A 12,275-nucleotide genomic window follows, 5' to 3' on the forward strand; every position below is an offset into this window, starting at 1 on the left:
AAAATTGTCCTTGTATTACAAAGTAAATCATACAACATGAGCCGAATGATCATAATTCTCAGCTATGTTGTTGTTGTTGTTGTTGTTGTTGTTGTTGTTGTTGTTGTTATTATTATTATTATTATTATTATTATTATTATTATTATTATTATTATTTCAATTTATATACTGCCCTTCTCCTCTTGGACTCAGGGCGGTGCACAGCCAAGGATAAAAAACATACCAATACAAAATTTAAAATCAATTAAAAGAATTATACAGCTTTTTAAAACAATCGAATTAAAACCCAATTTACACTTAAAAAGCTAAAAAGCTAAAAAGAGCTAAAAAGGGGGGGGGGGTTCACACCAGCCCTGCTTGATGGAAAAGAAAAGTTTTTAGGGCACGGCAAAAGGCCCGGAGATCTGGTATCCTTTGTATCTCCGGGGGCAAATTGTTCCAGGGGGCAGGTGCTGCCACAGAGAAGGCCCTCCCCCTGGGGGTCGCCAGCCGACATTGCCTGGCTGACGGCACCCTGAGGAGTCCCTCTCTGTGGGAGCGTTCTGGTCGGTGGGAGGCTATCAGCAGCAGAAGGCGGTCTCGCAAATACCCAGGTAGAGTTAGCCCTCTAGTAATAATTACACAGTTTGCAGAGTAGGGACTTGTATGAGTAGCGGGGGAATGGAGGCAGTCTCAAGTGACTTGCTCTCTTCCTTGAAGGATTCTACATTTCTGAATCTACACCAAAGGATGGAGGATGCCTCTAACAATGTAAATGGCTAATTGGGCAGATTAAATTAGTAGAATTCTTCATATTTCCCTGACTGAAATTTATACTCTATCAATTACATATATCACACAATAGATTCCATTAATAATAATAATTAATAATAGATTACACAATCAATTACATGTATCACACAATAGATACAAACTTACACATTAGCTACAAACTTAAAGTGAACTGCTCAAAACTCGATTGCAGAAAATATGACTTCAGCAACAGAGTGGTCAATGCCTGGAATGCACTACCTGACTCTGTGATTACATTCCCCACCCCCCTTAACTTTAACCTTAGACTGTCTACTGTTGTCCTCACCCCATTCCTAAGAGGTCTGTAAGGGGCGTGCATAAGAGCACCAATGTGCTTACTGTCCCTGTCCTACTATCCCCTTTTATTTGTATCCATTTCCTGTATTCATAATCATGTTTATACTTATATCTGTTATCTAATACATGTTTGACAAACTAACTAACTAAATAATAAAAAAATAGCATTGGTGGGGAGGTAGAGAGAGAACCCATTCATTAATAATAAATAATAGAAAACACATCCATCAATCTCTTAAAATAATATGGTCTTAAAATAATATTCCTTTAAGAAATTTGCTTACTGATTAGCGGGCAACCTCAAGAACCCCCTGTTCTTCTATTCTTAGATTTTTTTTCCCCTTTAAACTTTTCTGTAGAAGGAAAAGAAGTACTAATTAGCAATGCTATTCTCTCAACTGTGGTAACTATTCATTATCTGTGATACTAGGGCTTGGCTGTTTCAAATCTGTCAGTGCAATGTTTCACACAGAGAATTAGCTCCGCAACAGATATACCGGTATGTAAGAACAGCCAGTAGTATATCATCTGGCTCTCGGTGAAAGAGATGAAGTATTTTTTTTCTGCTTTCAAAGTACCAAACTCACGTTGCAAAGAAAGTGATGAGTGAGAAAAGATAGACAATATAACCTTTCCTTGTTTCCTTCTGACCTTGATGTGGCTCTTTTCCTTAATGCAGAATTATTGATATGTTGATTATCACCATGACTGACAAATGTAATGAGCTCTCTCAATACATCTACAGCTCATTAATTTATTCCAAGAATACCTACACTATTATTTTCCTTGCATATGTTTAAAGTTAGTCTGCCTTTTTCACTTTAAGAAGTTTACTTTAGCTATGGAAACTGAATAGCAAACATAAATTCTAAGGATTAGTAAATACAATTGTATAAAAAATAGCTATATTTCCTTTATAGTCTAAAGGAAATCAACAGGACAATATTTTAATCATCATAATGTTATAGCTCAATTTTTTAAAAATGAGAAATGAATTTTGTTGAATTTGATAGAACCCGGTTGATACATATGTGAGCATAAAATTATTATATAAATAAATGTATTTATACCCAATACATTTATTGGGTTTTATTGCTCCCAATAAAATGTATTATATCTTGTCACAAAAAATAGTTTTGAAGTTTAATACATTTATTAGAAACTAATGAAACAGTGAGTTAGCTACATACACACACACACACACACACACACACACACACACATATACACAAATTGATGAAATAAAATAAATATATTTAGTTTAAGGTTGGTATAACTGGTAGAGGATGTAAATGCATGTCCATAAGCAGATGAATAAAATTTACAAAAAAAGGATCAAAAATAATCACAATAAATCTTTTTTAGACTCAATCATTACCCTAGTTAATTAAAGCAATGCAAATATCTTTCTAGAGAATCCAATAAAGATAGCTTCTCAATATTAGGTATTAGCAAGAGAATAATAGGCATATATAGCATTGGAACAGAAAATAATTGAATGCAGTATCAATGGTCTATAAAAAGACTATGTGTCATGTTGGAAAGTTAAAAACTGTCCATTCAAAGATTTCTCTTGATTTAGTGGTTGAAATAAAGTTGGGGAAAGGAGTGATCTGGTATAACTTGGTGGGGAGTTGTCATGAAAAGAAAGATATAGGAAGGGTACTAAGGACTTGAATGCCCAGGATTCATAATTAGCAGGATATAAGAAAGAGGTTGCTAAACAGAGAAACTAAGGTAATTGAATTCTAAGATAAGAGAGATCTTAACAGACAAAGGAAAGCACTTTGCCCTTGAAGAGAAAGAAAAGTACAAAGGGAATAGAGTTGTGAATGCAGAAAGATATATGTTGACTAAGAGTTACCCTTTAAGATACACAGTCCTGATCCAGAGAGAACAAGCCTGAAAGAAATTACTAAGAAAGAGAAAAATAAAAATAAAAGCTTAGTGAAATAACACGAAGAAATAAACAGCTTAGTGAAATAATGAGTCAGAAATAAATAAATATATTCACATTGCCTTAAGTAAATATATTTGCATTGCTTTAATTAACCAGGGTAATGAGTGAGTCTATAAAAGAATATTAATTATTATGATGGGTTTTCATCCTTTTATTGTATATTTTATTTATCTACTTATGGACATGCATTTATATCCTTTACCACTTATACTGTATTGGCCTTAAGCTAAATATATGTATTTTATTTCATTGTATAAGGAGATCACTCAAGAGACAAAGCTTTAAGTAAGAGATATTTGTGAGTCCGACAATTTAAGAAGACAATCTAGAGATAGGAGATAAATCATTCTGGTTAAGAGACCAATGACATAAATGTTACTTGTGTGTGCATAATAATTGACTTCAGGAGGAAGAGAGATGTACATAGAGATGTACAATGGAGAGATCCCATTGTACATAAATGGTGAGGAGGTGGAGAGGGTGGGTAGTTTTAAATTTCTGGGCACTTATATCTCGGGGACCTCTCATGGACTAAGAATGCTAACATGCTTGTGAAGAAGGCACAGAAGAGGCTGTACTTCATGAGAATGCTCAGGAAGATAAATCTATCTCAGCATCTACTTCTGTCCTACTATTGCAGCACCATTGAGAGTGTCCTGACATATGGCATTCTTGCATTCTTACAGACCAGCTCTGTAGCTCTACAGAGAACCATTAAAACTGCCGAGAATATCATCGGACTCCAGCTACCAGCCCTGGATGACATCTTCGAATCTCACTGTTTGAGAAAGTTGCATAACATTCTCAGAGACTCTTCCCATCCTGCTTACAATCTTTTTGGACTATTGCCTTCCGGCAGAAGATACAGAACAATTAAAACTCAGACCACATGTTTTCTGAATAGTTTTTATCCCAGAGCTATAATTGCACTCAACAATGAACTAAAGGGCCACCATCAGTGAGCTGTTGGACAGTATTACTTGGTCTGTTGTGTGGATGTTTGGGTGATTTAGGGGTCGAGAATTGTGGTGGGTGGGAGTGTGTTTGGGGATTATTATGTGTGTTGGACCTGGTCTTAGGGTGTTAAGTGAATTTCGTTGTATGGGTATACTGTGTACACACATACAATGACTATTTATTTATTTATTTATTTATTTATTTATTTATTTATTTATTTATTTATTTATTTATTTATAAGAGGAGAAAGGAGACTGCTGAAGGTAGTTTTTTCCTGCTAGGTACTCTGCTGGCATACTAGCCTTCAGCACAGGTTCAAAAAGAGGTGGCTTGATGTGCAAGTTCCACCCAAAACCAGAATCCACCCAGTGGATCAGCTGGAAAGAGAATGAAGGCAAAACAGTGAGGAGTATTGATGAATGGAAGAGGATATTGTCACTCCTCCCAAGAAAAAGCATGAGGAACTGAATAGATTTGGAGAAGCCAATAAGGAAGAGCCAGAGAACTCAAGTTGGCAGAGCTGAGATTTTTTGCAGGTTAGAATGAGCAGCAGCAGCTAAGCATCATTGCAAAAGAGAAACTGCAATGAGGTGCCTAGAGAATGGAAATGCTTTGCTACTTTCAGGAAATTGTCCTATTTCCTATTTCAGGAAATTGCCAGCTTTGAATTGTCCCAGGTGTTTGGATTTTAAAAGACATAGGACTGTTTTTTTTAAAGCATACAATATTGCTAATGTCATTAATAAGCTCTATTATTTCAGGACAGACAATACAACCCATACTCAACTTATGATAATATATGGAAAGTATTTACAGTATCTGTAGGTTTTGTGGTATATACTCTCCTGGTTTCACTATCATAAGTACTGGTAGAATATTAATTTATTCCTGGAAGTATTCAACAGTCTTAATATAGAACATAAAAGAGAATATTTCCAAGTTGTTCCATTCTTTTTAATGTTGTAGTTTAAAATAATGATTTTCCAGGTATAAAGTATAAATTGTATCATGATAGTATTAATTCAGATAAACATTATATACATGCATCTAATTTAATATCAATAATAAATTATAGGGCTATCTACACAAGTTAATACTGCAACTGATGTACAAATCATCAAATCATTGCGTCTTAGCTGTGAGCTGTAAAGAAACATAAATCCACAATTTATCACATTAGAGCAGGCGTATTAACTACTATTGGCCATGACTGGTAGAATAGCCAAGTTTGCTGATGACTCTAAATTGTTTAGAGTGGCTAAAACCATAATGGTTTGTGAAAGGAATCGCTGCACATTAGTGGAATGGGTTTCAAAATGGCATATGTCATTCAATTTGAGCAAGTATAAAGTGATGCATATTGATGCCAAAAACGCTAAGTACTCATAAAACCAATGGAGTAAGAGCTAGAAGAAAAGGTCTTGGAGTGATGATAAACAGTTCAATGGAAGTGTCAACATTGTGTATTGGTGGTTTTTTAAAAAAGGCCAATAGCCTGTAAAAGATAACCAGACATGTTACTGAAAATAGAGAATTCAATATCATATTGCCCTTATATAAATAATGCAACTGCATCTATTTTGGGCAGTACTGGCTGCTGTACCTCAAAATGGTTATAATGGAACCAGAGAAGGTCCAGATGAGAGTAATTAAGATGATCACGGCCAGGGCTAGAGCAATTTCCCTGTGAGTAAAGGTTGTGATATGGGCCTTTTTAATTTAGAAAGGAGGCAAATGAGGGGGGAGGTAACTGAAGTGAATAAAGCTATGCATACTATGGATAAGTCAGCAAGGAGAAGCCATCTTTCCCTTCCCAAAATAGTAAAATCAGAGGTCACCCATCCAATTTCTAGGAAATTGAATCCTAGAAGGATGATGACAGACAAAAGGATTTTTTCCCCACAATGCATAATTAAATTTTGAAATTCATTGCCATTAAATGTGTAACGAAAAAGGGCTAGCTTCCAAAAAGAGTTGGACCAATTCATGAAAATCATGGGGATCAATTACTGTAAGCCTTGACAGTAGTAGTATGACAGTAATTTGAATGCCTCTGAAGACCATATATTGGGGTTCAAACAGGCTTCCCTTTGTAGTTGGTTGCTGTTGTAATAACAGACTACTGGACTAGGTGGGCCAAGAGTCCAATCCAGTCAGGAAATACATTTCCTGACTGGATTGTGTATATTGCTACTAGATGCCATGTTATTTAAAGTGGGGCCACACAAACACAAAAGAAAGTCTATAAGTTTATATTACAAAATATATTCTCCTTTTTACGTCACAAATGGATACTGCTAAGCTTAAAGAGATGAAATAGTACCTTTCAGTACTTTTTAAAATAGAAAAGAGGCTAAAATAAATAAATAAATAATTTCCACACTGTCAAATGTTCTTTTTCACATCTGTTGCATCATTCATTGTATCTCAATCTAAATTATAATATCCTTTTTTTTTAAAAAAAAATGGAAATAATTTCATTTGTGTTCTATGTTTGGAAGAATTAGCTAGATTGATTAGCATTATTAATAACATTTACTAATTAACAATGCAGTTAAATGCTTCTCCTGGGAATCTTTTCCTGGAACATCATTAGTAGGTAGAACATTAATCAATATTTCCATCTTTTTACAAGGATCTTCAGCTCCAATGCTTACATCAGACTGCAGATCATTCTAGACTAGAGGTGTCAAACTCAATTTCATTGAGGGCCACAACAAGGCTGTGGTTGACCTTGGGGGGCTGGGCAGGCGTGGTGACTGGGTGGATGTTGCCACATTGACACCACTCACTGTCAGACAGTTGGCCACACCACTCCCCAAACTGCGGGCCTTTTGTTACAGTACAAACAAAGTACTGTATTATCCAATAGAACAGAATACATGTATATAGTTCAGGTTTAAACAATGTAATCCCTGGTGTTCTCTGAGCTTGGTAGTTTGCTTGCAGATGTTTCATTATCCCCATTTCTTATCCCTAAACATTCAGATAAATCAGTCATCAATAGACATTTAGAGATAAACCATATTTACCATATTTTTCAGAGTATAAGACGTGCCGGAGTATAACCTTAGTTTTTGGGGAGGAAAATAAGAAAAAAGCTGAGGAGGCAGGTGGATCGGCCTCCCGGAATACCCCCAATCAGCTGTTCCCAGTGGTGAATTTTAGCAACAGGTTTGTTGGTTGTGAGCTCTGTGCCTTGCTTTTTTTCAGTCTCTGAAACTTCTGAATCTCTGTTTCAGAAAAACTTTTTTTTCTGCCTCCGAAAGCCTCCGAAACAGAGCTTCAGAAAAAAAGTTTTTTTTTCTGAAGCTCTGTTTCAGAGGCTTTTTTTTCTGAAGTTTCCTTTCAGAGTCTTTTTTTTCCTGAAGTTCTGACTTTGAAACTTCTGAAACTCTGTTTCAGAAAAAACTTTTTTTTCTGCCTCTGAAAGCCTCTGAAATAGCTTCAGGAAAAAAAGCCTTTGAAGCTCTGTTTGGGAGATTTTTTTCTGAAACTTCATTTCTGAGGCTTTTTCAGCCTCTGAAACCTCCGTTTGAGTGGCTGGGTGGGGCTACATTCACAATATAAGACACACCCAGATTTTAACCCTCTTTTTTTGGGGGAAAGGTGCATCTTATACTCCAAAAAATATGGTACATACATATAATTGCAAGTGACAATAAAAAAGCTAAGAAGTAAACACACATTCTCTTCAACAACTTACATCCAGATAACCAGGGTCTAACACCAGACAAACAAATGAACAAGCAGAAAACAGTATCCTGATCAAGGTACTACGAAGGAGAAAACAACATCTCCACCAACAGGCAGGGTAAGCTACTGTATAAAAACAAGAAAACTTCATACTCACTACACTGGTGATGTTACTTAGATGTAAATGAAATGTCTGCCAGCAAACCACATTCAGAAAGGACTCCAAAGTATATTATACTATAACAGAATAACAGAATAAGCAAGTTGGAAGGGTCCTTGGAGGTCTTCTATTTAATCCGCTGTTCAAGCAGGAAACACTAAATAGTCAATGAAATGTTATTCACAATAAACTTAAATACAAACTGTCTGGGCTGTTTCTGAATACCTGCATCTATCAAAGCTTTCAAAAAGTATATGCATTTTTTTCAGTTTTACTATATCCCCCTACTGTATTTCAAGGATGTCTTTGAAAAGTGACATTTCCATTTAATAAGCCTTATCTTTGTCTCTTTCTCTCTCCCTTTTTATGAGCTCACAAATTATCTTTGTGTTTGTAAAGTTAAGCAAGATTTTTTACACTAACTTGAACCAGGAAGTTTAATGTGAGAAGAAAAACAAATGACGGTTCCCTTTGATATGCTTGAAACTTTTCCATAATTTGCTGCTAAATGGTCAAAAAAGTTCTGAGGCTGCAATTTTCAGTTTGTCATATTATACATCTATAAAATATGAAAAAAAGAACTTAAATTCATATTAGCTGCTGTGCCAGTGTGTCATGTAATTGTCCTTTGATTCTATTTATTACAGTCATGAATTACTCCATGCAGCTAGACCTAGGTTTTGCCATCTGGACAAATAAATGGTCTCATAATGTATACATTTTCAGCCATAAAAATATATCCATTAATTAATAGATATGTGAAATTCTGGAATTATCCTGCAATTCTTCCCTCCCTTCATTTCCTCCTATTTACAGTTTCATTTGCTATCTCACAAGCTGTTAGAGAAAGTAAAAATCAATTAATATATTTCCACCACAAAGCAATAGCTAACTTAATCTTATCCCCATCATCTCATGAAAAAAAAAAACAATCCTACTATAATAATATTCAATGTTGCTAACTGATTTTCCATGAACTCTAATGCAACATTTGACTCATCCTCAAAAGGAAATATGTTGGATAGAGTTTATAGGAAGAAGTAAAAGAATATTATGATTTTTCTTTACACCAAAGCTCTACTATGAAAAAGAACTGAAAAGGATAAAGCAGTTGTGAATATTGATGTCTAGCGGGGAAGCCTATGTGAAACACCTCTGCAGAGAAAATCTGTTTGTTGTTTTCCGCATGGATATTTTCTTCCTTTAACATAGAAATCCATGTCTATTAGAGTATTGAATGTTGTAGTCAGCAGATGCTTAAGGAATTCAGTATGGTTTGCCTCACTATGGTTTTCAGCCTGCAGTCTTTCTTCAATTCTTCCATAAAAAGAAGGACTCTTAGGACTGATTGACTTATTTCCTCTATTTATTCTTCACATTTCTAAAATTGCCCGGTTTCTCAATTACTCTGAATGGTGTACAGCTTAAAAACTAAAGAAATAACAACAGCAGACAGGAAGGAAGGAAGGAAGTGAATGGTTGGTGGAAGACTCACAAAGGGACCTCAAAACATCCTAGCCCAAAGTCTGAAGGAAGACCCAGATCTTCAAGACTTATTTAAGCATCAGTAAGCATGTTAAGGTGGAAAGTGAGAATGTTGTGCTCCATGGTATCCTGCAGAATAATTTGCACTTGATTTTCCTCTTATCAGAGCCACAGTTGTGCAGTGGTTAGAATGCAGTACTGCAGGATACTTCTGCTGACTGCCAGCTGCTTGCAATTTGGCAGATCGAATCTCACCAGGTTTAAGATTGATTTAGCCTTCCATCCTTCTGAGGTGGGTAAAATGAGGACCCAGATTGTTGGGGGCAATATGCTGACTCTGTAAGCCACTTAGAGAGGGCTGTAAAAGGCATTGTGAAGCGTTATAATGTATAAGTCTAAGTGCTATTGCTATCACATACTGATTCCAGGTAGAACTTAGTTGAGGTTGCTACCATCACCTCAAGGAAAACAAACTAGCTCCTCTGAAATGCATCAGGGTCCATTGGTCCCTTGGGAAGACCAATCTGTCAGCCCTTTGAAGTTAGTCAGGTCAAGAAACAAACATTGCAAGGAATCCCAGGATTTCTATATTATAACACCTTGAAATCTGTCCAAATTTCTCTGTGTCCTATCTAATACTAAATAAGAACAGGGTGTGGTTATTCTGAGTTTATTTCTCGTGTTTTTTTTCCAGTTCTTTTAATGTCATGTCCAAGTGCCTCCAAAACAACTCATTCGTGCCTTACTCAAGGTCAGCTTTGATTTCCTTTCTATCACTTTCTCTTCAAATATGTAAAAATGGGTAAGGCAGGTTGGTGAGGGTAACAGACCCTCTCCCCTTCTCTTGTTTGTAAATGGGTCCAACATCTTGCTAAAGTCAACAGAAAGCCTTGCATCAATGGTCAGATGGATTTGGAAAATGCCATGTTCTGTCCTTTTGCATCACAACCATCTGCGGAGAACATGGAGTCTCTTTCTTCCTCATTATTTATTAATATTGGCAGCAGGTCTTGCAAATAAAGCTTGTGTAGGGATTTCAAATGGAACTGGCATACGAAGTATGGAGCATGTACAACCACACTTCATCTAAAGTCCTGTCTCTGAAAAAAATCTTGTCTGATTCAGTACTATGGCATCTATGATAAGCTCAAATCCTCTTTCTCCTCCTCCTCCTCCTCCTCCTCCTCCTCCTCCTCCTCCTCCTCCTCCTCTCCTTCTCATCATTTTAGCCGTTGTCTATCCATTGCAGGATGAAGGCCTCTTCCGCATATTTCCAACCAATGCAGTCCTGAGCTTTCTTTTGCCAAGTGGGCCTGCAATACTTGCTGATGCTATTGATCCATTTTGTTTCAGGTTTAATAAATTCACCAAGCTGGTATATGCACACTAAATTGGAAAACACTAGGGGTTTGTTTTTCTTGTTTGTTTTTTAAATCCGAAGTTTTCTCTGTTATGCAGTTTCAGAATTGGCTTCTTCAAAAGAATCACAAAGTTTTAATTTCATTTTACTTCTTGAGTCATTGGTTGATGTTTGCACATGAAGGACTGTCATATTTTTGTATACTTCTTTATCAGCACAATCTTTCATGTCCCTTTTCTTCCTACCAACTGAACACAATCCCTTTGCTCTATCCTCTCCCCTTTGAGAATATATGAATAAGCAATACAGTAGTGTGTTAAGAATCAAGATGCTAGCTTGGCATTGTGGTTAAAAGCCCTGGACTAGAAGCTGGGAGATTGTGAATGCCCGGGGCCTGCCTTAGGCATGAAAGTCAATTGGAGGACTTCATTCCAGTCATTCCCTCTAAATTCTAGGAAGAAGATTGTGGCAAAATGTTTCCAAGAAAGTTGCATAGACTTGTCTTCTAGAATTGCTAAAAGTCAAGACTGACTTGGTCATTTGGAGAAAAGTTGTTGACCATGTCATACAACAATACAGATGAAGTTAATTGTTAAGAAGACATGCTGTTCCATGCTGCACTCAAAGCTTTAGATTTCTTTGGGTGGTGACTCATCCTTCCCAGCTGTATTTTTCGGCACATAGTCCCTGCAAGAGTTACATACGGTAGTATTTAATAAGTGATCTGACTTCCTCTTGCCCAATACTTAACTGTCAAAGCCTGTTATTATTTTTGTCATAGATCCGCTGCTTCCTAATAGCTTTTGCTGTCATGATCCCCAAATTAAGAAGCCAGCACATTGATGACCTGCTGAAACATCATTACCAGATGAGACCAAGCCAAATGCACAATGAAGCACAATTCTCTTTAGCCAAGTTCCCATTTTATTTTTAATGACTATGAATGTAATAGAATTAGAACTGTCACCCAAAATGATAAAAGCTTAGTCCTTTCACAAGATACAATACAGAAAATATGGCCTGGTCTAATCATTTGGAAATAGATGAACGTATTATTTCTTTTCTGCGTTAATTATGTATGCGTGCTTTCCTTTATATTTTCTTCCATTGCTTGATAGAAGAAATAATGAAACTTGCAGAGTCTGAGTAATTTTAAGATGATGAGTGCAAAAAAGGAATAATAGAAATGCTACATTAAGAAGGGCCTCAGAATCATTTAGGAACAGAAATGTTTATTAGGGTTGTGCAAGGCTAAAAAATACTTTGAAGAACTTATGAGTGTGCATGCTGCAACCACCTGCAATACCTTAAACCGTATTCATGTTTTCCTGAGATCATGCTGCAGTTGCAAAGATAATCCTAAGAAAAGACTCAGCTGCTTTAAAGAGTTGCAGATAGCTATTGCACGAGCAGCCTCCTTTTTGCCTTTGAACCTGAAGTGCAGCACATAAATGAAATATATGAAATGAAATGAAATATATCTCTTTCTTAATCAAAATCATTTTTTTCTTACACAGTAAGACAGGGCAGAAGGAATAAATGCTCCTATTTTTAGGATAATAAACAAT

The sequence above is a fragment of the Pituophis catenifer genome, unplaced genomic scaffold (genome assembly GCF_029215685.1).
Source record: "Pituophis catenifer annectens isolate HBS135680 unplaced genomic scaffold, rPitCat1.0.hap2 SCAF_1, whole genome shotgun sequence".
NCBI classification, from domain to species: domain Eukaryota; kingdom Metazoa; phylum Chordata; class Lepidosauria; order Squamata; family Colubridae; genus Pituophis; species Pituophis catenifer.